The sequence below is a fragment of the Ambystoma mexicanum genome, chromosome 3p (assembly GCF_040938575.1).
Source record: "Ambystoma mexicanum isolate Mex_15411 chromosome 3p, UKY_AmexF1_1, whole genome shotgun sequence".
NCBI classification, from domain to species: Eukaryota; Metazoa; Chordata; class Amphibia; order Caudata; family Ambystomatidae; genus Ambystoma; species Ambystoma mexicanum.
The window spans coordinates 855725772-855751796 of NC_090925.1; the positions used below are offsets into that span (position 1 = coordinate 855725772).

Genomic DNA, 26025 nt, shown 5'->3' on the forward strand with positions numbered 1-26025 from the left:
TCTGTCCGTGTCCTACCCCCCTCTACTTGCTTGACCCCTTCATGGGTGTTCCGTGTCCCTCCTCATTAGAGTCCTATGTGTCCTAATCATCTTGCATGAGTCCAGAATTTCCTTCCTGTTCTACAACTGCGTAACCTTGTACTTCGCTGCTAAAAATGTAGTCATGTGTTCTAGTATTCCCTTATTATGGGTGCCTCGCTCTGTCCAGGAATGTAGAACCCCCCTCGTGTTTCTGTCACCCACTGTTTATGATACTTCTCAATCTTCTCCCGGTACAAGGGCAGGGCCCTGTACATATACTCTAAAGGGGTCTCCCCTCCCATTGCAACGATGTACGCACTGTAAGGCGTCCCTACACTTCTAATAGCGCGATGCGCATGCTGCAAAACCACAAAAAAAACAATTTGTCCTTCCCACCTCCCCGTCAGCCCACGTTGTCTTCGCTCCCTCTCCCCCTCACACGCACCCACTCTCACACACCGTATATACACAATGCCCCTCCTCGGGTCTCCACCCTACACATTGAAAACATGAAAACAATAAGTTAAAATAAACCTCCCAAGGGTATACTCACATAAGCGTGTTCACCCGAACTCCTCCGTCACATGGTTCCAACACTGGCCTACACTCTCTCCGGAGCTGCGCCCGCTTCAAAGAGCAGACAGGAATTCTGCAAAGACGGCTCCTGCAAACCTCTGGGATTGTAAGCGTTTGGGACTGGTCGCGGCAGGTGGACGCAGCCCCTTGGGAGAAGCAGCCTGGAAGCGTCCATCAGTGCGGGGGTTGCTGGGATCACATCAGGGTCACCAAATGAAGGCAAGCTGTACACGCTCACACCAGCCTGCTAGGGAAAAAGGCCCAAGAACCTCTTGCAAGGATAACATATATTTATTTCTACAAAAATAGGACTGCATCAGCAAAAACTCAGCTGCCACGGAAACGCTGTTGGCATGTGCAGTACACTATAAGCACAAAAAGCATCACTAATGATGTCTTGTGTACAGTACAATTCTACAATAGGGATTAGCGGAGGCCCATAGATGTAGGGCCTGCTCCATATGTGATGACAGGCTATTGGTCCATCTTCATCTGTCCATCTCTATTCACGTGGGTGCTGCTGGGCTGGTCATCCGTGGTGAGCTGACCTAACACTTAATTAGCTACTCTGACACACAATGTTATTCTCACAATTGTAACAATGCACCTATGAGATACAGGGATGGGCTCGGGGGAGAACCAAGGTCACACTAACTCACGCACACTGCACTCGTTCCAAAACAGATCAGCAGCTCCCAAGGTCCTCGCCTTAGTTTTGAGCTATAATTCTGATGCCAACCTGTACTTCGCTGCACAAATCACGTGACCCATTTCTGAAGGCATGATAGCCTTGCCTTTTGATCTTAGTGATAGATCAAGGGATGTAAAAGTTTTATGGTTGCTGGTCTGGGTTGGGATGGTGCTGTGGTATGCAGTGGTCATGGGAGAAAAGCATGGAAAAACTGCATTTCTCATGTGGGGATCGTTGGGGCAGGAAGGCCTTGCTATCTGCTTCGTGGGATGGTACTGCCAAGAGGCGATCTGCTCCCTTCTCATGACCATGCAGGGCACATTCTACCCAGGTGCGAGGGTCTGAACAATGGAGGAGGTTGTGGGTCTCTGAGACCTGGCCAGGGTGGGGCTGGTGTTTCACACTCATTCAAGGGGCCTAATACTAACACACAATATACTGTTCGCCATGCTTGGGCCTAACTTCTAAGATGACTACCATTTGCCAAGATGGTGTTCACACCCGCATCTCCCATTTAGCTTGTAATGTATGCACTAAGGTGATCGAGCACCCACTTTATATGTTTTTCCTCCTCCCATGCTCCCTGGATGCTCTCTATTAGTGTCTAGTTCTTGTTTGGTATCATCTAGGGGGCAGTGGGAAGATCCTCTTTCCTTCTCAACAGTCCCCACACAAAGTAAGGAGGTTATGGAACCAGTGCATTCTGTGGATGGTTCCTGTCTAACTTCAGGCCCCGTTACTACACAGGCTAGTCCCATACATATGCTATGCTTGCCTGGGCATGAGGAAGTTTTAACTTTTGATCTGATTGTGCCCCCGCAGTTTGGAGTGATTCTAGGAATGCTCTGGTTAGTAAAGCATAACCTGATTATTGATTGGGTGGAGCGTACTCTAACATTTGGTTCCACACTATGCGAGACCCATTTACAAGACTTGGCAGGTCCAACTACCTTCTTAGTGGAAGGTGCTATTGCGCAGGTATGTATTGGCGCTGTGGAGTTGCCCGCAATGTACAGTGACTTTGCTGAGGTGATCAACAATGGGGAAAGCTGAGACATTACCGACACATAGCGAGTACGATTGTGCTATTGATCTTGAACCACAGACAAAGCCAAATGTATGCCTTTAAGAGCAGGAGAATCAACACCTGCGAGGGGAATCAACACATGCAAGTATTTGGATGACATATTGGCTTGTGGTTTCATCCGGCACTCCATATCTCTAATCTCCTCTCCCTTTTTTTGTGCGGAAAAAAGGAAGGCATATTTTGTACCTGTATCGATTACAGAGCATTAAATAATGTGACAATCAAAAATCGGTTCCCGGTTCCACTTATCCTAGTCCTACAGGATCAGGTGAATTCCGCTGTAATCTATACAAAATTGGACTTGAGAGGAGGCTACCATTTGATTTGAGTTAAGGAAGGGGATGAGTGGAAGACAACATTCCTGCACCAAGTTCGGATTTTATGAATTCTTGGTGATGCCATTTGGCCTGTGCAATGCACCAGCCACCTTCCAACACTTCATGCAGGAGGTCCTAGGAGAGTACTTATATCAATTTGTCATAGTGTACATTGACGATATCCTTATATGTTCAGAGACAGAAGAGCAACATATGCAGCATGTTAAGGCAGTGTTGCAGCAGCTCCCGGAGTATAAGTTGTTTGCTAAACTTGAGTGTGAGTTTCACATTACGAGAGTGGACTTCCTTGGGTTCAAATTGACCCCTGCGGTGTGTCCATGGATTACAAGAAGGTGCAGGTAGTGACCACATGGCCATCTCCTCAATGTGTAAAGGATGTGCAATCATCTTTAGGATTTGCAAACTTCTATTTCAGATTCATTGACAACTTTTTGCAGATCGTAGCTCCTATTACCAGGTTGTTTCGCAAGGCTACTCTGTTTGCTTGGGATGAGGAAGCTGAGAAGGCATTCCAGAGCTTAAAGAGGGCATTTACTGAAGCACCCATCTTACGACACCCAGATTTGACTAAGGCTTTTCAAGTAGAGACGGATGCCTCTAATGTAGCGATTGAGGCTGTTTTATCGCAAAAGGATTCGGAAGGAGTCCTTCATCCAGTAGCCTACTTCTCCTGAAATCTAACTAGTTGAGAGCAGAACTACTCCATTATAGACCACGAATTACTAGCAATGAAGGCAGCCTTCCAGGAGTGGCAACACTATTCTATGGGGGCCTGTCAGCAGATGGTGGTTCTGACTGATCATAAGAAATAGCAATATCTGAGATCTGTGAAAAACACAGAGCCCTAGGCAGTTGAGGTGGTACCAGTTTATTGTGGATAATTAGACTTTGTAGTGACCTACCGGCCAGGCCGGAAGAATGGCAACATGGATGCCTTAAACAGGTAGCAAATGGGAAAGTGGGGTTGAAGGAAGAGCATATTATTATTCAAGGGGAACGCGTTATTTGGGCAATCTCCCAAGACTTATTGGGGGAGGTGTGCAGAGTGTTTTCAAGCATGGAACTACAGAAGTGGGTTGCTGGAGATTCTGGGAGAGAGATACGGGATGGGCTACCTTATCATGACAACAAGATATTTTTGGCCATGAGAATATCAGGAAGCAAGCACTTTTGTGGTGTTGCACATCACCTTTAGCGCGGCATCCGGGGAGCGTAAGGCCAAACGCATGGTGCAACGCTATTTCTGGTGGCCAAATATGTACAAGACCATAAATACTTACATTCAGAGTTGTCAGCTGTGCATGAGGCAGAAATAAGATCACTCAAGGTGGGCAGGGTTATTACAACCATTACCCACCCAAATGAACCAAGGAGGTCCATCTCTATGGATTTTGTGACTGATTTGCCCAAATACAACGGTAAATCACAATTATAGTGGTAGTAGGCTATTTTTCCAAACAAACTCACTTTATTCTTACAGCAAATAGTCAGGCTGCATGGTTTACCAACTACCATTGTGTCCGACAGAGGGTCACAGTTTACTTCACAGTATTGGCATGCTTTTTGCGAAATGCTTGGAATCTGCTGTGCACTATCTACCAGTTATCAACCTCAAACAGATGGACAAACAGAACGAGTGAACCAAACCATGGAGCTATACTTGTGCTGTCTATTAGCAGAGGGAGTTGACTCCTGGGTGAAGGCTTTGTGGTTGGCGGAGTTGCTTTATAACAACTCTGAACACAATGACTCCCAATATGTGCCTGTATGGGCAAGACCATAACATGATCCATTAGAGGTTGCCACTGTTAACCGCCTGCCGGCAGTAATTGAGAGTAAACAGATACTTCTGATTATACGTGAGAAAGCACTTCAAAACTTAGAAAAGGCCAAGGTAATTTACAAGAGGATAGCAGATCGGAAAATACAAGAATCTCCTCCATATATGATGGGGGATAAAATGTGGTTATCCGCACAAAACATGCAATTGGTGGAGTCACGTACATTTCCGCCTCGTTTCATTGGGCCTTACATTATTGAAAAATGTATTTCAAAAACTACTGTCAGATTACGGCTGCCCGGTACCATTAAAATTCACCCTGTGTTTCATGTATTTTTGATCAAACCTGCAGCAAACTGTGCCAAGTTCAAGAAACCCCTGGTTATCATGCCTGACGGGTTGTAGGAACATGAGGTGCAACACATAATGGACTCCAAGAAGTGGTATGGACGTGTGTGGTATTTGATGGATTGTGCCGGGTATGGACTTGAGGATTATTCTTGGAAACTGTATATGTACCCAGACTTGTAAGACAATTTATCTTTCACATCCAGGAAAGCCAAGTCCTAGGAGGCCCCCTGGGAAGGGGGGTAATGCTAGGAGTAAGGGCAGCCTGGGGGCCATTTTCCACCTTTTGCAGGCCTGTTGTGGCTGGAGCCACCAAGCACGAGCTAATCATCCCTGGAGGTGCAATGCACTGGGGCCGTGGACCATTTTCTCTAATTAGTTTACAAGCCCGGTTCCACTTATCCCAGTCCTACTGGATCAGGTGAATTCCGCTGTAATCTATACAAAATTGGACTTGAGAGGAGCCTACCATTTATTTTGAGTTAAGGAAGGAGATGAGTGGAAGACAACATTCCTGCACCAAGTTCAGATTTTATGAATTCTTGGTGATGCCATTTGGCCTGTGTAATGCACCAGCCACCTTCCAACACTTCATGCAGGAGGTCCTAGGAGAGTACTTATATCAATTTGTCATAGTGTACATTGACAATATCCTTATATATTCAGAGACAGAAGAGCAACATATGCAGCATGTTAAGGCAGTGTTGCAGCAGCTTCAGGAGTATAAGTTGTTTGCTAAACTTGAAAAGTGTGAGTTTCACATTACGAGAGTGTACTTCCTTGGGTTCAAATTGACCCCTGCAGTGTGTCCATGGATTACAAGAAGGTGCAGGTAGTGACCACCTTATCATGACAACAAGATATTTTTGGCCATGAGAATATCAGGAAGCGAGCACTTTTGTGGTGTTGCACATCACCCAAATGAACCAAGGAGGTCCATCTCTATGGACTTGTGACTGATTTGCCCAAATACAACGGTACAACACAATTATAGTGGTAGTAGACTATTTTTCCAAACAAACTCACTTTATTCTTACAGCAAATAGTCAGGCTGCATGGTTTACCAACTACCATTGTGTCCGACAGAGGGTCACAGTTTACTTCACAGTATTGGCATGCTTTTTGCGAAATGCTTGGAATCCGCTGTGCTCTATCTACCAGTTATCAACCTCAAACAGATGGACAAACGGAACGAGTGAACCAAACCATGGAGCTATACTTGTGCTGTCTATAAGCAGAGGGAGTTGACTCCTGGGTGAAGGCTTTGTGGTTGGCGGAGTTCCTTTATAACAACTCTGAACACAATGACTCCCAATATGTGCCTTTATGGGCAAGACCATAACATGATACTTCTGATTATATGTGAGAAAGCACTCCAAAACCTAGAAAAGGCCAAGGTAATTTACAAGAGGATAGCAGATCGGAAAATACAAGAATCTCCTCCATATATGGTGGGGGATAAAGTGTGGTTATCCGCACAAAACATGCAATTGGTGGAGTCACGTACATTTCCGCCTCGTTTCATTGGGCCTTACATTATTGAAAAATGTATTTCAAAAACTACTGTTAGATTGCGGCTGCCCGGTACCATTAAAATTCACCTTGTGTTTCATGTATTTTTGATCAAATCTGCAGCAAACTGTGCCAAGTTCAAGAAACCCCTGGTTATCATGCCTGACGGTTTGTAGGAACATGAGGTGCAACACATATTGGACTCCAAGAAGTGGTATGGACGTGTGTGGTATTTGATGGATTGTGCCAGGTATGGACTTGAGGATTATTCTTGGGAACCGGCAGAAGCTGTACATGTACCTAGACTTGTAAGACAATTTATCTTTCACATCCAGGAAAGCCAAGTCCTAGGAGGCCCCCTTGGAAGGGGGGTAATGCTAGGAGTAAGGGCAGCCTGGGGGCCATTTTCCACCTTTTGCAGGCCTGTTGTGGCTGGAGCCACCAAGCACGAGCTAATCATCCCTGGAGGTGCAATGCACCGGGGCCGTGGACCATTTTCTCTAATTAGTTTACAAGCCCCATGAGGCCTGGGGGCAGGCAGCTTGCGGACACACACACACAGGCGCCTGCGACTTCTTAAGGAAGTTGATAATCTTTCCTGATGAGGTACGGGCGAGCAGTATTATCTGTGAGGCGTTACCATCCAGGCTACGGTGGTGAGTCTGGTCAACGTGCTACATGCTTGGTCAGTGCGGTACTCCTGTGGGGCTTGGGATCCCTGCGGGAGTCTCTGGAAAAAACTTAGTACACAACGAGAGCAGCCACGGATGCCATGACCCTCAATCCTTCTTCACCTGCATTACCTCTGCTTGGGATGGCCAGGGGCACCCCGAGCATCAGATAAGTAATCTGTGTGATTGTGTTCACATTATGATGCTCATGGGAAGTGTTATTTAAAGAACCTACGGCTATGCGAATCATGAATCCCTGTAGTGCCGTTACCCTGTGAAGTAACAGGGTTGCTGGGCAGCAGTGCAACATTCATGGAACTGGGAGGTATACGGTGTGTTGGTACATAAGGGGTGATAGGTGCCAGTCACTCTACTACTCGAGTTGGAAACAGGAGAAGGTACACTAGGGCAGTCTTCGGCAGTTTGAGGACATGTTCAGCTGACAGGTCCATGGTGTTCTGTTGCTTTTCCTCATACGTCCATTTCATGTGCTGCATTATGCTTGTTTAAGCCTCCATTTCAGGTGCTTCATTATGTTTGTTTAAGCTTCCATTTCATGTGCTGCATTATGTCTGTCTAAGCTTCCATTTCATGTGCTGCATTATGTTTGTTTAAGCTCTCCTTTCATGTGCTACATTATTTGGGTTCAATTTATCAGTGTTTGAGTTACGTTTGTGAACATTGCAGCATAGTAGGGTTACATTACTAGGCAGGTGCAGTAGGGAGTTGAGACTATGAATAGGGCCTAGAAGGTATATGTATTTGTTGTTTGTATCTTTCCTTCAGTACCACCTACCTATCCAGTCATATACCCTCAACCTCTTACCGGTTTTCTTAACCTCCTCATACCCGTCCACAACTTCTCCCTAGCCCTCTTCCCCATATTGGTTGCCACGTGGTGCTGTTATCATCACGTGAGGCACACATGCCAACCACGGGGGGGAGGGTTGTACTCCATTTAGCTTCCATGGTTAGAGAGGAGTTGTCAGACCTCCCTCCAAAGCTTGACAGCCTTGACCATTGATAGAACATCGTTCATGCATCAGAACAGGGAAATTGTCTGCTCCCCCGCTCCCTCACTTTTTGGCCAAGGGTCACACTGCAGAAGACTCCCGATGAACTATCTTAAAGAAAATCAAGCCACCAACACAAGGTTGCAATTTTCACGACATTAAGTTCAGGCATGAGCAAAAGTGGATATTCCGCTTGGACACATGCCATGCAGGACTAAATGAATCTATTCAATGTCAAGAATTGGCGGTACTGGCACGATAAAAAACAATCTTTTCACTCATCTAGTGTCCAACCCTGCAATCAACATCTTATGTGCACAATATGATTCTGCGGTTGAACACTTAGACACCCACCCCTTCTCATTTCACCCTTTCCATCCATCCTCACTCTGTAATCTCCTCCACCTCCGTCCTGCTTCCCTTCCCCATTTACTTGGCATGCCCCCCCCATTGTTTGGTCCGTTGGAGCAATACCATTTGACTTTGGAGAGACCTCCCACTTCTTACACACTCCGCATGGTATAGCCTTATTTATAATCCCTTGCAGCAACTAGGGATGCATTTGCAGCCAAATGCCTTCATTTGCCACTGCTAGTTGTGACTCCTGGTCCTGAAGTGCTCCATGCTGCATTAATACAACAGGCTCCACAGATGCGCTGCCGATACCCCGAGACTAGTAGATCAGTGATTTTCTTTATGAATGTAATGTAATTCACCAGAGTCATTGGCAGCCCTGCTAAAGCACGCACGGCTCCGCACACGGGCTGTATACGCGCTATAGCACTTAGACCGAGCCTAGTTACCAATGGCCGCCAGTTTATCCTAATATGTCTCTACCCCTGATGCCTGTGGCTACGCCCACAGTCCTGCCCACCTGTGACGCACCCGGATGCATTCTCCAGGCTGTTCATTGCATCCGCTGGGTAGTCTTTTCTCTCAATTCCATCAGAACGACGAGACGGCAACACTCTGATGATTCAATCCAAACAGCGCCATTGAGGTAAGTCCGGTGAGGCGTAGTGCCGACACCCACCCCACACATTATTGTGATATTTTCACAGTATTGAACAACGTTTTATCTCTTAGCACTTATATGGCTTGCTCTCTCTGTTCTCTTTCTCGGCAGAACTATTGCCCTGCAGACTGAGCAGGTGCACACCGTGAGAACTTAGAGATCTCCGGCCACGCAGGATGCACCATGCCTAGATAGGTGGGTATTCTTGTCATATACACAACATGCATGCTTCACTAGCATGAGATGCATGGTAGTGAGCACTCATTTCCCTTTTGATTGAATATAACCAACTGTGACATCCTGAGGCACACACAGGTTGCCCCTTGTGCTGGCTTTGCTTGTTTAGAATGATTTTCCATCCCCCTTGACCCCCCCACCTTTGGGACTAGCATTGGCGCACAGCCACACAATGCAGTGACAATGTATATCCTGCATGCTATATGTGTACAGATCGAATTCTGCACGTTTGTAACAATATGATTTCAAGTAGTTGGGATGTAGCTGGTCCAGACTGAATCATGGTTTTACTGAGACCCAGGCTTCTTTTATTTGCTTTTGTCTCCCTACAGGGGACAGAGCAGCCCGTTCTTTGTGCCAGATTCCATGGCAAGCTGGAAGACTGCATTTTTCAGAATATACAAAAATTGTCCTGAAGAAGATGGTGAAAACCACATAACACCACCGAAACCGGTCGACCTTTCTGGCCAGGGGGGACCCCATGACCATTTAGATATCCCTGACAACTAAGAGGGATACCAGAATTCAGAAATACCACCTAACACTCACCTAATGTGAGCCTAGCGAGATGGGTACATTTTTAGACATTATTTCATTGTTTTCAAGTTAAACACAAACGTTTGCTTGTGGCAAACGTGACGCTGCAGGGTGAATAAAGAAGATCCACAAATCCCATGGCTAAACAATGCTCATGCCAGCTAATCTCCTGTTCTCACAGGATCTAATAACCAGTCCTGTGGTTTACAGTAGCCAATAGGTTGTGTTTCTGCTGGCTGCTCTTTTGCGATTGAAAATCTTTACCAAATCAGTTACACCATACAATTGGTGAGATGAGGGACAGTTTCCTCTATCTATCTCTGTTAGATAGGATGTGCACCATCCGCCACCTAGTATTAGGCACCCCCTTTAGGATCAGGGTGTTCTTCCTTCAGGGATAGATAACACATTCTTTTTCCCAATTGCTGTTGTTTTAATAATTTGTCTACCCACCCTTCATCTACAATTTTTCTCCTAAAGAACGGTTTATTTTGTGATACCATACTATTTGTTTGACGGTTAGGGAATGCAGTTGTTTTTCCCATATTGTCTTTGAATTTACCCTGGTGTTCTTTCTTGTACTGCATGCAACTTGTTTAAGTTGCTGGGTTTGATTTATTCAACTATCAGAGAGGAGGGACCATTCCCTCTTCCTGCAAATCAGTGCGAATAATTGTGTGTGTGCTTTTCTCTAGCTCCCAATCGCCCTGTCCCACACCTCCTCCCAACCCCCCTTTTTCCTCTTTGCTCATTTTCCACGTTGTTTTGGCCTCCATCACCCACCCTCCAACCCAACATGGCAGATGGACTGTCATGTTTCAGGGCAATACTGGCCAATAATATGCTTTCATGGGTCCTTGCACAAACATTTTCTTCTGTTTTCTTGTTTAAATCTGTTTGGTTTGAGCCTTAACATGGTTACTTCAGAGTGCAGTGAATTCCCCAAGCCAAGATGGTGGAAATAATCTGGAGTCCTGATTGGATGAAGATTAAACAATGGACTAGCCTGAACATTCCCAACTGCTTTTCATTGAGATCTGTCAAGGAGACAGGTCCTGTTTTGGTTTCATTGGTTTTTAAGCCTCTAGTCTCAGTAAAACTTGTCAGATTGAAGCAAGTTCAGAGAAGAAGAAATAAGAAAACAAAGCAGGAAGATTGAAAGTCTTCTACATTCTTCCAGATAAATGTTGTTTAGTTTAATAAGGAAAAGAGAATTATATAGGTTTAAATAGAGTTAAACATTAATTCCAGTAAGATCTCTAGTTTTGAATAGCGAGAACTCATTTTGTCCTTTCAGCACCGCTTAGTTGTTGTATCGAGCGGTTAATTTCCTTAGCGTAGTGTTCCAGTTATTGTTTACTTGGGCAGTCAAGTCACGTGATCACAGTTTTTCTGCTACAACTCGCGCCTCATGTGTACTTTCTTTTAGGGCAGCGCGTCGCAATCCTGCGGTTCCGTCATTGTGCTGTAATACCGGCAGCAGCCTCCGGTTTCCTGTCTGTGAAGTAGCCGGTATCCGCGTGGATGAAGGAAAGCCTCTCCCTTTTATTACGCGGTGAACAAGTAGTGTAGTTAACGTTCACTCGCGAGTCATCTGCTCTTTGGAGTTCTCTTTGGTGTTGCACATAGTCTGTGTGTGAAAAAATATTACCTGCCGCTCTCGCTGGCTCTTAAATTGTATGCGCAGCGTTCTGTTTATTGAAATCACTTTGTACGCAGTTCCTTGTCATCTGCATTAGTTACACCACTTGTAGGATCTCCAGTGACAGTTGTTTGAAATTCAGTTCCAAGATTGTTTTTCGTTACACGTAGAGTCCGTGAGTTTTCTTTATTGCTCTCTTATTTGGTCCTGTAAATAGAATATAAATAGAATTCAAAAGAGAGGTTAACTAGGTAGTTCAGGCCCTAATTGTAGGAGTTTCAAGAAACCGCTTTAGCAGCAGAAGAATAGGAAAGACTGAGAATCACCTTAGCTGCAATCTTTAATAGAAAATAAGCTTTAAATGATTAGGAAGGTTCCTGCAAAAAGGCATGCGGCACACTTAATAAACTGCATGCCTAATATACTGAAAGGCGACCATAGAAAGAAAGAACAAACAAAGAGCCCTGTTATCTTGAAGCCTAAGGTGGGAATCTGTATAAGGTGAAGTTTGGAGTAAGCTATTATAAGCTCGAGACTGAAGCAACCAATTGAACTTTCAAAGAGAAGGAAGGTTAGAGACTGTTGAACTGCAATGCAATAAGACCTTCCAATGTAATTACAAACAAACAGCATCCTCTAGTCAATAGCAGAGGATTCTCAGGTATTGTTGTGCTTTCAAGGGAATAGAAGGTGGGAGGTGAGTTTAGACAGACTAAAATATATTGTGTTTATTTCCATGCAGATATCCATCCAAAGGAGGAGGAACACAGTCTGAGTCTGTTATTTTGGCCCATTTCCCCTTTACCCCAGAGGTGTTTCGTTTTCAACTGTAAATCACAAACGGTTGAATGCAATGCACTTTTGTGGGTCTGTGGGGTTCAGCAGCTTCCGAGGAACTTCGAAGACAGGACCTGACAGAGACATTACCGTGCGTTTGCGGAAGAGCTGGTCGATGGGGTCCTTGCCAATTCATCACTGTTAGGGATTGACCTCACGCATAGTGCAAACATCAGTACAGATGAATGGAACGATATTGAAATACTCTCGAAAAAAAGATTATCCATTCTGAGCTCCATGGAGCTCTTTTGACGGAATACATCTGAGCCCATGCTGCACCTAATGGCCTTATCATCCATATTAAACCACAGATTATCCTGGACAATCTCAAATTCAGGAAGGAATGGTTATTCATTGCCAATAAGTGCACCAGGGACTGGCTGGTACTAATTATAAACACTGCAAAATCTGTCACCAACCAACTTCTTAAAGAACTGATGAAAAAAAGTGAGGCACTCAAAACTAAGATTTCTTTAGAGATCTACACGGCAACACTTATCACCCTTGAGGCATCTCCAAAGGTATTCAAAGAGACCAACCTTAACAAGAAAATCTTCAAGTTGAAGAAAGACTTACAGGCATTCACACATGTTAAGGTATATCTGTATGTTACGGAAGAATACTTTATGGAAGAAGCGAAACAAGCTAGGCGCGATGCCGCCCAACTTTGTTTTCAAAATTCACAAAGGGGCCAAAATAGATCATGGTCTAGCTCAAGTATCAACTCCAGCAATAGTTCAGGCAGCTATGCATACCCGAACAGGTGGGTCCCTTTTACGGGACCTAAATTGAACAACGCCCTCACGGTTCTTTTTTTAGGACAGCGAAGCAGAGGGCAGAGGACACCTCGGGGGAAAACCAGCAGCAATCATCAGTGGTCACTCGCAGCAGGGGGTTGGGTTTAATCCCACCACTCCTCCCTCCCTAATTGTCAATCAGTCCAAACACTTGCGCCCAAAAGCTGAAGAAGAAATACTGCAAAAGGCCCATCATTCATCCCTACAGCCTGATAAGACACCTTCCAGATGAGAGTCGAATGCACGCAACTCATGCCTAAGATCCACCTGAAGCAATTTTTCGCAGACAAGACCTATGACCAACAGGACGTCACAGGGCTTCGTCCTCCCTCCCAATTTCTTCCTCCATCTTGCTCGAACACGGCAGAATCGATCACATTCGAGCGGGCTTTGCTCAAGAAGATAGCAGAGCTCGAGCAAAATATTCCTTTCATTCATAACAATTGTACCAAACTACAACTGGCAGCCCTCACAGATCTGGCAAACAACACTGAAATCACCATTAAACCAGCAGATAAAGGTGGGGCCATTGTCATTCAGGACACCAGGAATACATCAAAATGGTAGAAGCCCTCCTGTGTGACAATACCAGCTATCGCGCCCTGCCGTGTGAACCCACAGCTAATCTACAGACACTTATCTCCCCGATTATTGAGGAAGCAGAGGCAGAAGGCTATATTAGGCCCAGAGAAGCTGCCTTCCTCAGACCCACACATCCAAGCATACCGGCTATGTACGCCCTGCCCAAAATCCACAAGGGTTTATCCCCTCCCCCTGGTCGACCAATTGTTTCAGGAATCAACTCCATCCTGGAACCACTGTCCCAGTACGTCGACTATTTCATCAAAAATTAAATTCCTAAAATTTTATCCTTCATCAAGGATTCCACCTCAATGATTGTATTACTCAACTCCTTGGAATTCGATCCTGATGTAGATTGGTTGGTCACCATAGACATAGAGTCTTTGTACACCCAAATTCCGCAACAATAAACAATGTCCATGCTGTGTCGGCTGCTAGAATCTGGAATTGACCTCCATGGAGTACCATCCAGCTTCATAGCCGATTTAGCAGAGATTGCACTCACGAGGAATTCTTTCCTATTCAATGACACCTATTACCAGCAAGTCTCCAGCACGGCAACGGGAGCAACATTTGCCCCAAGTCTGGCCAATTTGTACATGAACCACTTTGAACTGAATTATAGCTATCCCAACATCAACCCCTTTCCGTGAAAATCTGATAACCTGGCGTCGATATATCGACGATATTTTTGTGATCTTCCGAGGCACAAAAGAGGAAGTAATGACCTTTCACAAGTGGCTGAACAACCAAAATCCTAACCTCAAATTCACGTTAGAGATGGACAAAAAAGAGATGCATTTTTTAGAACTAGCCATCTCAGCATCTAATGGTGGATTAACATCTAAGGTCTTTAAAAAAATGACGGACAGAAACTCCCTTCTGTGCTACTCCAGCTACCATCCGCAGGCCCTCAAAGATAATCTCCCTTTCAGCCAGTTTCTCCGATATCGCACATTGTGCACCAATACCACTGACTATACGGGCCATGGCAAAGCACTCAAAGAGCAACTCTTCCAACGTGGGTACCCGGCTAGGATTGTTAACCAAACATACAAAAGTGCTAGAACATTCCTCGGGCAGCTACCCTTGAGCAACACAAGAAACCAGGGGACAGCACGGGATTGACGGCTGTATTCAGCTATTCGCCCCTTAACAAAATCAAGAACTAAATAAATAAGCTATGGCCCATTCTAAACACCAGCAAATGCCCCTTACCAACACCCCGGTTTGCTCTGAAAAAGAGGCAGAATGTCAGAGATTAACTGATAAAAACACTACCCTTAGTCAACCACCCTCTCCGCTTGACTCAGCTTACCATATGGAATACCAATCCACCCACTGTCCATTCCTCTTGTGGCCAATGCTCCATGTGTGCCCAGACAAAAAGAACCACTACCATTGACATTGGTTGGCACACCCCATGGGTGCAAAAGCACTTCACGAACTGCAACACCAGAGGAGTAATATACAGGATCACCTGTCCCTGCAATTTGAAATATATAGGTATGACTGTACAAGAGGTTTTGAAGTGCATGATAGAACATCGTTCATGCATCAGTACAGGGAAATTGTCTGCTCCCCTGGTCCCTCACTTTTTGGCCGAGGGGCACACTGCAGAAGACTTCCAATGGACTATCTTAGAGAAAACACGAGGTGGCAATTTTCACGACATTGTGTTCATGCATGAGCAAAAGTGGATATTTCGCTTGGACACATGCCATACAGGACTCAATGAATCTATTCAATGGCAGGAATTGGCGGTACTGGCACAATAAAAGACAATCTTTTCACTCATCTAGTGTCCAACTCTGCAATCAACATCTTATGTGCACAATACGATTCTGCGGTTGAACACTTAGACACCCACCCCTTCTCATTTCACCCTTTCCATCCATCCTGACTCAGTAATCTCCTCCGCCTCCATCCTGCTTCCCTTCGCCATTTAGTTGGCATGCCCTCCCCCCCATTGTTTGGTCCATTGGAGCAATACCATTTGACTTTGGAGAGGCCTCCCACTTCTCACACCCTCTGCATGGTATAGCCTTATTTATAGTCCCTTGCAGCAACTAGGACTGAATTTGCAGCCAAACGCCTTCATTTGCCACTGCTAGTTGTGACTCCTGGTCCTGTAGTGCTCCATGCTGCATTAATACAACAGGCTCCACAGATACGATGCCGATACCCCGAGACTAGTAGATCAGTGATTTTCTTTATGAATGTAATGTAATTCACCAGAGTCATTGGCAGCCCTGCTAAAGCACGCACGGCTCCGCACACGGGCTGTATAAGTGCTATAGCACTTACACCGAGCCTAGTTAGCAATGGCCGCCAGTTTATCCTAATATGTCTCTACCCCTGATGCCTTTGGCCATGCCCACAGTCCTGCCCACCCGTGACGCACACGGATGCATTCTCTGGGCTGTTCATTGCGTCCGCTGGGCAGCCTTTTCTCTCAATTTCAGCAGATCGATGAGACGGCAACGCTCCAATGATTTGATCCGGACAGCGCTGTTGAGGTAAGTCCGACGAGGCCTTGTGCCGACACCCACCCCACACATTATTGCGATTTTTCGCAGTATTGAACAACATTTTGTCTCTCAGCACTGCAATGGCTTGCTCTCTCGGTTCTCTTTCTCTGCAGAACTTTTGCCCTGCAGACTGAGCAGGTGCATACCATGAGAGGATAGAGACCTCTGGCCGCACAGGATACACCATGCTTAGATAGGTGGGCATTCTTGTCATATACACAACATGCATGCTTCACTAGCATGAGATGCATGGTAGTGAGCACTCATTTCCCTTTTGATTGAATATCACCAACTGTGACATCCCGAGGCACACACAGGTTGCACCTTGAGCTGGCTTTGCTTGTTTAGAATGATTTTCCATCCAATCCCCTGCCCACCCCTACCATACCCCACCCTTGGGACTAGCATTGGCGCATGGCCACACAATGCAGTGGCAATGCATATCCTGCATGCTATATGTGTACAGATCGAATTCTGCACGTTTGTAACAATGTGATTTCAAGTATTTGGGATGTAGCCGGTCCAGACTGAATAATGGTTTTACTGAGACCCAGGCTTCTTTAATTTGCTTTTGTCTCCCTACAGTGGACGGACCAGCCCATTCTTTGTGCCGGATTCCACTGCAAGCTGGAAGACTGAATTTTTCAGAATATACAATAACGGTCCTGAAGAAGATGGTGAAAACCACATAAAACCATCGAAACTGGTCGACCTTTCTGGCCATGGGGCACCCCATGATCATTTAGATATCCCTGACAACTAAGAGGGATACTAGAATACAGAAGTACCACCTAACACTCACCTAATGTGGGCCTTTTACGGTGTCCCAGCGAGATGGGTACATTTATAGACATTATTTCTTTGTTTTCAATTTAAACACAACCATTTTGCACGTGGAAAACTTGACGCCGCAGGGTGAATAAAGAAGATCCAGAAATCCCATGGCTACAATGCTCATGCCAGCTAATCTCCTGTTCTCAAAGGATCTAATAACCAGTCCTGTGGTTTACAGTAGCCAATGGGTTGTGTTTCTGCTGGCTGCTCTTTTGCGATTGAAAAATCTTTACCAAATCTCTATCTATCTCTGTTAGATAGGCGGTGCACCATCCGCCACCTAGTGCTAGGCACCCCCTTTAGGGTCAGGGAGTTCTTCCTTAAGGGATAGATAGCACATTGTTTTTCCCAACTGCCGTTGTTTTACTAATTTGTCTACCCACCCTTCATCTACAATTTTTCTACTTCTACTTAAGAACCGTTTATATTGTGATACGATACTGTTTGTTTGACGGTTAGGAAATGGAGTTGTTTTTCCCATATTGTCTTTGAATTTACCCTGGTGTTTTCTTAGCCTTGACCACTCTCCATGCTATCCTGTCTGGTGTGGCTAAGCTCCCAGAGTCCCCATGTTCACTATAACTAGGATGGCCTCCTAAACATCTGTCCACGAGGGCAGAGTTTAGAAATCTAGTCTAACAGTAACACAAAGCCATCCAATTTATAATCTATTTGTAGGCAAACACATGAAAGCTCTAATAGATGCTAGATCACAAACAGTACACAGGAGTGTTTTGCAAAACATATTTATGCTTGCTCCGTCTACAGGAAAAAACATGAGGTATTTCCCAACAATATATGCCAGCATTGCCATGTAAAAAAAATGTTCATGCTGCCAGTACCCTAAAATAATTCCATGGTTTTGATGTAAAACAAATGTTTATGATGCCTTTGCCAAACATATTTCTGTATTGCTACTGTAGAAATATCTTCATGCCTGCTGTGCTCAATATATGCTAGCATACCATTGTAAAAGTATACTTTTATGCTGCTGGTGCTATAACTCACATGCTCTGTGTGACATTGCCTTGGGCAAGGTCAGTTGTGGTTGGGGATTATTAGTGAGAGCACTGCCAGACCCTGCATTCCACTCCACACACATTCACACATAGATGTATGCCCTCAAGCACTCAGGCAAATTTAAACGTTCTGTCTTGCGCACGCCCACTCATTCATAACAACAGTCACGCATTGCACACTGTTTCTTTTTGTGTTCTTTGAATCCTCTTAAGTTTTGGGCACGGTCCCTCCCAAATGTAAAAACTAGTGCTTCTTTCATACTGGCATACATCCTCCGTTCATCAGCTTTCAACTAACAATGAGTATTGTACCCACTCTGGGGTGGTCTACTAAGGACAAAAGCAGTCTTCATTTATTGGTATACATTTCACAAACGAATTCAAATGCAAAGAATGTAACAGATGGCCTCAATATGTGCCGATTATCTGTAAACTGCAGAACGTTATCATGTTGTGACTTTTTGAGAACCAAAAATGTAACTTTAAATGTCATGTTAAAAAGATGCATTTCTCTCCTCCTTTCATTAGCCATAATCTAGATCTCTGAAATCCCTTGCCCTATCGGCTGTCAGAGGCCGGACTTCTGGGGCAAGAGGAAAATGATTGTCCAATGCGATCCATGGGAAAATGGCTTGGCACATCCCCATATTCATAATATGGAGTGTGTCACAGGTACTATATAAACTTAAATTCTCTATGGGAAAGGGAGGAGAGCTGCCAAAACCATTGGGGTACCACCTTGCCAGGAGAAAGCTGACTTGGCCTGACATTTGAGGAGCCAGACGAGGACTGGGTGGTGGTGACTATCCTTAAAGGAAACCTTTGACCAGATCTTTGCTTTCCTGAATCTGCCAGCCTTAATCTCCCTCTCACATTGTGGCTGTGGATTGGGGCGGGGGCAAAACTGTGTAGGCCCTGGTTATATTTGAATACAAATATAAGTCAATTAATTCTCCTCTAAAAAACACCACATTCATTTTAAACTGAAGTGTGAGGGGTATCTGCCTGTTTTAACCCATTCCTTTTCGTTAGTGGGTTCTCTTTCATTAGTGGGAGAGGGGGGGGGGGGGTTAGAGTGTATATACTGTGAGAAACCCGAGGGTGTTCTCACAGATAGACACAGAGGATCTTTTTTTTAGGTGGCCAGGGCACGGCCATCGCCTTTGGAACCAGACCCTGAGGGTGGACCATTGCGGGAGGATCACCTGGACAAGGGGTTCTTGGGGACCGCAGGAGGAATGCCCTTGGGAGGGACTCAGTATTACCCCATTTCCGGTACACCTCTACCCGACATCCCCACAGTTTACTAGGGATATTCTAAACAAGAGCCCACCTATCCACAATCATGCACCTACCTTCCCAGACATGACAAAATGACACCCAATTTGCACGTAATTTCCTGGGAACACTACAACTCCCATAATCCCCCATAACTTCTCTTTTCCAAAAACACTAAGACGAAGAAGAGAGTGACTGAGCGGATGAAGATTTCTCAATACCACACTGAGAGACAGAAGACAGACTGCCCCATGCTAAGACTGTACTGTCCCACTAAAAGAGACAGGCAAGGTCAGACCTCCCTTGAAAATCAGTCTCACCTGAGACCTATTAATCCTCCCCTTACTATAAAAGGCAGAGCGCACAGGCACACTTTGAGCAAGCTGGGGATGCTTGATGGTGCACGGAAGCCAGAGGGAGAAAACTTGAGCTGGAGAGACCCTGGACAGCCTGAAGGTAGAAGGACTGCCTAATTGCTGGACCTGTGAGTACAGGGGAGGCTACAGTGTGAAGAGGGAACTGTACCTCCAGGGAGCTAAACCAGGGGCAGCTGGGGTTACCTGGTGGTGCCCACACCAGAGCTCCTCACCTGGGCAAAACAGGAAGCCCAGGTCTTGAGGGGAAGGTGGCGAGACCCTGACCTCAACAAGTATCCTCTTGAACTCCTGCAGCTTCCAAAACCGCCAGAGTGCCAAAAGGGTGAGTTAACGAAGTGGGAGCAAAATCAGAATGAAGGATTATGGGACTTGGAGTCCAAAGACTTTTTAATGAGAAAAACTGAGCAAGGCAGAACACGAGTACAAGCAGAACTTCTGGGGCGAAGGCAAACCTACTGGAGCAGAGCGACGGACCAAGGGACGAGAGCAGCGGGTCAAAAACCCCAAGAGTTCCCTACTGGAGGTCGTTGCCTCCGACAGGCCACGAAAGACACGTGGTTAAGGCCAGATCCCATATCAGAAGGCTGCATTGTGTTTCAAAGATGCCAGCGACCATCCTGGGTGAATGGCTTAGTTGGGGAGGCCAGGCCAAGTCTGTGGTACTAACCTTGACTCGTGAATTGGAAATCGGAAAACCAAGAGAGAAACACACACAGCCGGTGAGTTGGCAAGCAAGACCGGTGTGTGTTAAAGAAAGTTTGAAGTGCCAACATTATATCACAAATGAAGGCTACATGCTTGTGGATGAGACACGAATAAAGGCAGACCTGTGAATGAACTTTGAATTAAGGACAGCTGTGAAACCAGCGATACTGAGTAATGGAGTAATCTGGTGAAAGGAAGTAGCCCACTTGAAAGTATAAGCAAAAGGCGCATTGTTTGTAACGATAAAGCGAATGAACTGCAAAAGCGAAGTAAGAAAAATTAACTCCTAGAGAAGGGGACAGTGAAAGTTGAACTTTGAACTTTTAGTTGAAGTGGTCCTGCGGAGGTCTGTAAAGAAAGCCACATACATTTGAAAGTCTTCGACATCCAAAAGCGGTCTGAGCCCGACTAAGGGAGACCCAAAGTGCAATAAGCTTTGGGAAGGAAGCCCCTTTGCAAGTCTTGTTGAACTTTGTTCTGAATAGGTCACCAACACCCTTGCTTAGCAACGCGGTAACCACTACCACAGGTAAACCGCGCGCTCCGTCCATTACATCATCACAGCAAACAAGCGTTTTTCACACACTTGCTCGCCCGCGGCTGCTCGAAATATTGACTGGAACTTACAGACCCCAGTTCAACAGACACATTTGGCATATCGACGAGCAGGAACCGCCTGACAATGCAGAAATGCAGAGAGACCTAAGGCTTTGGAACCCAGAGACACCAATTGGGAGTAAAGCAGTCCAGCGAATGTTGAGCCTTTCTCTTCCCCCATGCTAACGAGTGGAAAAAAGGGGAAAGGGGGCACACACATAAACAATTTCCCATTCTGCGCAAGCTGATGACCGTGCAAGACATACCAACCAGGTCACGCCCTAGCCCCAGCAGCAAGCATATGACCTGGTGGTGAGGGAGAAGAGGTCACTCCTTTTTCGTGAATCTTTCACCCAATGCCCTGACTAAGGTGGCCATGAGGCTCTCCATCCACAGCACCGCCGAAACGCAACCTTTATGAGGGCACTGATGTTATTTCAACACTAGGCTGTATGTCGACCTGTTTGGGACATAGCCAATTTTTCTCAACAAACTCTTTGTTCCCCATCGCGTTGGCAGACCCCACTTTGAGTAAAAGAAGTTTACCTCACAAAGGACCTAATAATGCAATAGCACCTTGCTCTCATCTATTGGCATAATATGTACAAAGCTGCATAGAATTATCACATTTGTCTTTTGACTTCATGAGGAATTGTCTGATAAGTTCCAGTAACATAAATGATCTACTGACTGATCATCATCCTTTAGATGAATCATACAGAAGCCAACAAGGCAATATTTGAGTGACTTTTTTTGATTTAATATTATTTTTCAATATTTCTGTTCATTTGTAGTTTCCCTTTATTCTGAGACCGTTAAATTTTCATGGACCACCCTTTGGGGTTTCTTCTCATTAAGTTTTCCCTTTTTAACCTTTTTAAAGGCCATTTCTGTTTAAAATTTGAACTAATTGATTAATATTTTTCTTCTTCTTTGCCACATTTTTTTTATATCTTTGCTGTGGAATTTATGCATTTGATTTCTTCCCTAGCATCAAACTTTATTTCCTCACACAGAAGATTTGTCAAATACTATAATCTGATGAACTGCTATATGTTTTTTTTACGTTTGAGTTTTTGTACTTTAATGTCTATGTTTCTTTTTCAGCAATATATGTGAGCAAAACATGACAATCTTTTTCGGTCTGTGTGTGTTTTTCTGGCATTGAACATAGTGAATTAATTAACTTTAATTTCTAAGAAAAATCAGGGGTTGGACTAAGGAGTTTTCCAATAATACAAACCCTGTGTAGCCAACCAGATGTAGCAGTACCCTTTTCTTGTTTGTATCCTTGAATAGGTCTGAGGCCGACAGTGGGGGACCTATGTGAACTTTGTTGTGAGAGGCCCGATCCCGACAGCGGGAGACCTACCTGAACTTTGAGCTTTAAAAGTCTGAGCCCGACTGAGGGAGACCTACCTGAACTTTGTGTTATCACCCAGATTGACTGTGTGAACAAAGTCCTCTCGACTCTGACTGACTGGCCGATCAAACTAAAACAAAGCACACATTATGTGAGTTTGAATGGCAGATGCCATGTGATTGAACAACGCTCTGAGAAAGTGGAATTTCATTTCAGGTCCCAGACATCATCGTCATCTCTATAGGAGAACAAACTGGTGATGGGGACTCTCCTCAATTCTTGAAAATCAACCTTCCTTCCAGTTTTAAATGGCATTCCACACTGGAAGGGAATACTCTGAAATGGTATACTAGTCCTAAATCAGAACAAAACCAGAGTGCCATAAGAACGGATGATGAAAAACCGGCTCAAAGTCTGACCGGCATTCAGAAATAGGGTGAGCAGTTGTTTTTCCCCATTCAGATAAATGAGGGGGAGGAGCCTGTTTTAGCCAGAGTATGTCTGAATAACGGAACAAGCTTCATCAGTGAAGCATCATTCAGGTAACTCCCAAAAGATCAGACCATTCCCACATTTAAGTTGATTGATGAATGGGAAGTAGGTCTGGAAACCCCAAATTCAAAACATCTCCTGCCGAGCAGGTGTATGCTAAATGTCCATTAGTGACAAAAACATAGAACAATTGTTGGGTCTTGAGAGATGTCCCTTCTTCGTTTTATTTAGGTAGTAACATTCTCAACCAATTTGCAATCATTTTGGACCTGATTAATAAAAAAAGCCTGGTCACGACTGGGGGGTAACCCCATGGGCTTTGACAACACTGAGAAAGCATTCCAGTCAGCTCAATTGCTGCCTTATGTGGGTGAAGGTCTAGTGAGAGAAGAGGTCACCATCCCAGGACAGGTGTGACAGTTTCTGATTCCCCTCAAAATTAAGCGATGACAGAACCTCAAATATCAGGGCGCCTATATAAATTAGAATTATGATCTCCAACATCAAGGTTTCTATTTACATCCAACACCCCTAGTCAACCTAAAACACAACACCATACGAATAGTAGTGACTAACAGCGACCCTCGAAGTATCAATTTGGGCGCAGACACCTTTATTGGAATGGCGGTTGATGCCCAACATTATTCTATTGATTTAACTAATTAATTAATTGAACCAATCCCAAATGACTACTTAAGTATCAACTACGGTATCCCTCCTGAAAAGATTTTCACCAGACAAGGGAGGAATTTCTTGGTGTACTCTTCCTGCCCTTTTGGGGTAGAAGAGGTGACCTGTGACATCAGAAAGGATGAGGTGGTATTCAAAGTCAACAATGACTACCTTGCATCCTTCGAAACTTACATCCAGGTCAACACCTTAACAAGAGATCTCTCCACCCAACTGGAGGATACCACCGAAATTGCCAAGCCCGAGGTATTCCCAGGCTTCAAGCAGATGGCCGAAGAATGGATCAATCTTGCTGATGCCTATAAGGCTGAGGAGCAAAGACAGAAGCTAAAATAGGTGTTCCTGGACTTCCAGGATATCTTTTTAGTGGACTCATATGACTGTGGATGCACAGATGTGCATTCAACCACCATACCGACAGACCCCGAGATGGCTCCAGTATTCGTGAAACAATACTGGTTACCTCTCGCATCCATTGAGTCACTCACGCAAATGATTATTATTATTTTTTTTATTAGTCTATTTGGTTATAAAAATCCTTTTCACAAGAAACAGAGAAAAAATCAATCAATTAATTATACAGCAATTCAGTGAATGATAAAAGGGTACAAATAAGAGAGAAAGTGGAAAAGATTAAGATTTGATCCCTATAAATTCTAAAAATCTTATTATATCCAAGATCAATCTTATATGTGCTCCTATAAAAATGATCGACTGTGTCCACTGAAAAAAATTCAACTGTGTCCACTGAAGGGTCAATGTAATCTTTAAAATGTTTTAAAAAAAGATTTCGAGTGCGTATTCCTCCTCTTAGATGGATTCCATCCAGCTTTGCTGCTCTTCGGAAGTTTTTTCGGCAGAGGGCGCCGTGTGTCAATGTCGTCGAGTCGATGGTCCCTCGAAGGCCTCTATCGAGGGTGACGTCATTGGGTGTATAAGTAGCAAGCGCGGCACCCGTTGGCCTCAGTTCCGTTTTTCCGCAAGTACGTTGCTTCGGACATTCGGCGCGCCTCGAGTTCTGTCAGGAAATATAATATTAACGAAGAAGTAATTATGTCCTCGTCATCGACGCCGACCACGACCCCGAGATCGGGTTTTAAGAAATGCAAGTCGTGCGGCTCAAAAATGTTGATCACGGACCCGCACCGCAAGTGTTTGTGGTGTCTCGGGGAAGGCCACGACATGAAGGCCTGTTCAAAGTGTCAGGCGATGACGGGAAAGGTCTTGTGAGAAAGGAGAGGAAAGCTACAGGTAGGTCGGGAAGGATTGGAAAACCTCTAGCGTCGAGTCCAGACCCCATGGGGAAAAATCCCCTCGACGCGAAAGGCATAGATGCAGATCTCGAAGCGATTCTCATTGCTCGTCGTCTTCGTCGAAAAAGTCGAAGAAACGACGCCATAGATCTCCCTCCACCTCGTCATCAGACGAGTCTCCGAAAATGAAATGCCCCACAAAACATTTGTCTTCCGAAGAGTGGGAAGCATTTAGGGTCAAAATGATGGAGGTGTTTGAGAAAGCGAAGCCTCGGTCCCTGCCTTCTTCGGAAGCCGGTCGGGAGCATCATCGCCTCGACACTCGAGCGCCCTCGAGCACGGGTGATCATAACAGGAAGGATAGAGAACCTACCAAGACGCTGAGCGAAAAACACTCGAGTCGAGTCGACCACTCGAGGTCACCGACACGGTCCGAGACCTTTCACACCTCGAAGGAGAAACTGTCGAAGGCCGCCTCGACGCCCTCGAAGCAGACCCTGTCGACGACCATGATGTCATCGTTGCCGTCGACACCTTTATCGACGTCGACGCCGAAACCCGCGGCGCCAAAGGCTCCAACCAAGCCAGGGCAGCCAGAAAAAGAGAAGGAAAAAGTTAAAAAACATGTAATTCCTTCAGAGCCTGGTACTACACCTCTTCCTCCTCCTCTCCCAGAGAAGGTTTTCAAGCCTCTCCCTAGAAAGGAGTTTTTCAAATCCTTGACCTCCATTTTTGAGGAACAGGAGAGATCAGAGGAGGAAAATGTACCTTTTGGATTGGAGTATGGCACCCCAAATGTCCCAGAATGCTTGATCTCAGAGGAAAGCAGAATGAGGGACTTGGTGGAGTCTTTGCACAATGCAAGTGGCATTGATACCTCTCCTGAGAATGACCAGTTCCAGGAGAGCATGCCAGTCCATCTTACCGTCAGTTAATGACCAAGGTGGTAGATTACTTGGGATGGGCTAGACCACCAGCCCAATTCGTCCGGGAGGATTTAACAGACATATTGGACCATGGTCCCACTGAAGACCCAGTGCTACCTTTTCATGTAGCCTTACAAAACAGGGTGGCCAAGAATTGGGAAACTCTGGATTCTATTCCTCCGGTAAATAAATCCCTCACATCAAAATACCGCCCAGCCAGTAGCGACCCCGGCTATCTGTCAAAACATCCAACTCCCGAGAGTTTGGTCATACAGG

General features: G+C 45.2%; 1 protein-coding gene and 1 long non-coding RNA gene across 2 annotated transcripts in view; one reads left to right on the forward strand and one right to left on the reverse strand.

Moving 5' to 3' along the window:
• Positions 1–26025, reverse strand: part of LOC138580998 (dual specificity protein phosphatase 14-like) — a 153953-nt gene that overhangs the window by 73966 nt on the left and 53962 nt on the right. The gene's annotated exons all lie outside the window — the stretch shown is intronic.
• On the forward strand, positions 16104–22082 carry LOC138581000 (uncharacterized). Its single transcript, XR_011304399.1, has 3 exons — positions 16104–16203; positions 16329–16412; positions 16801–22082. It is a non-coding gene; the product is annotated as an uncharacterized lncRNA (long non-coding RNA).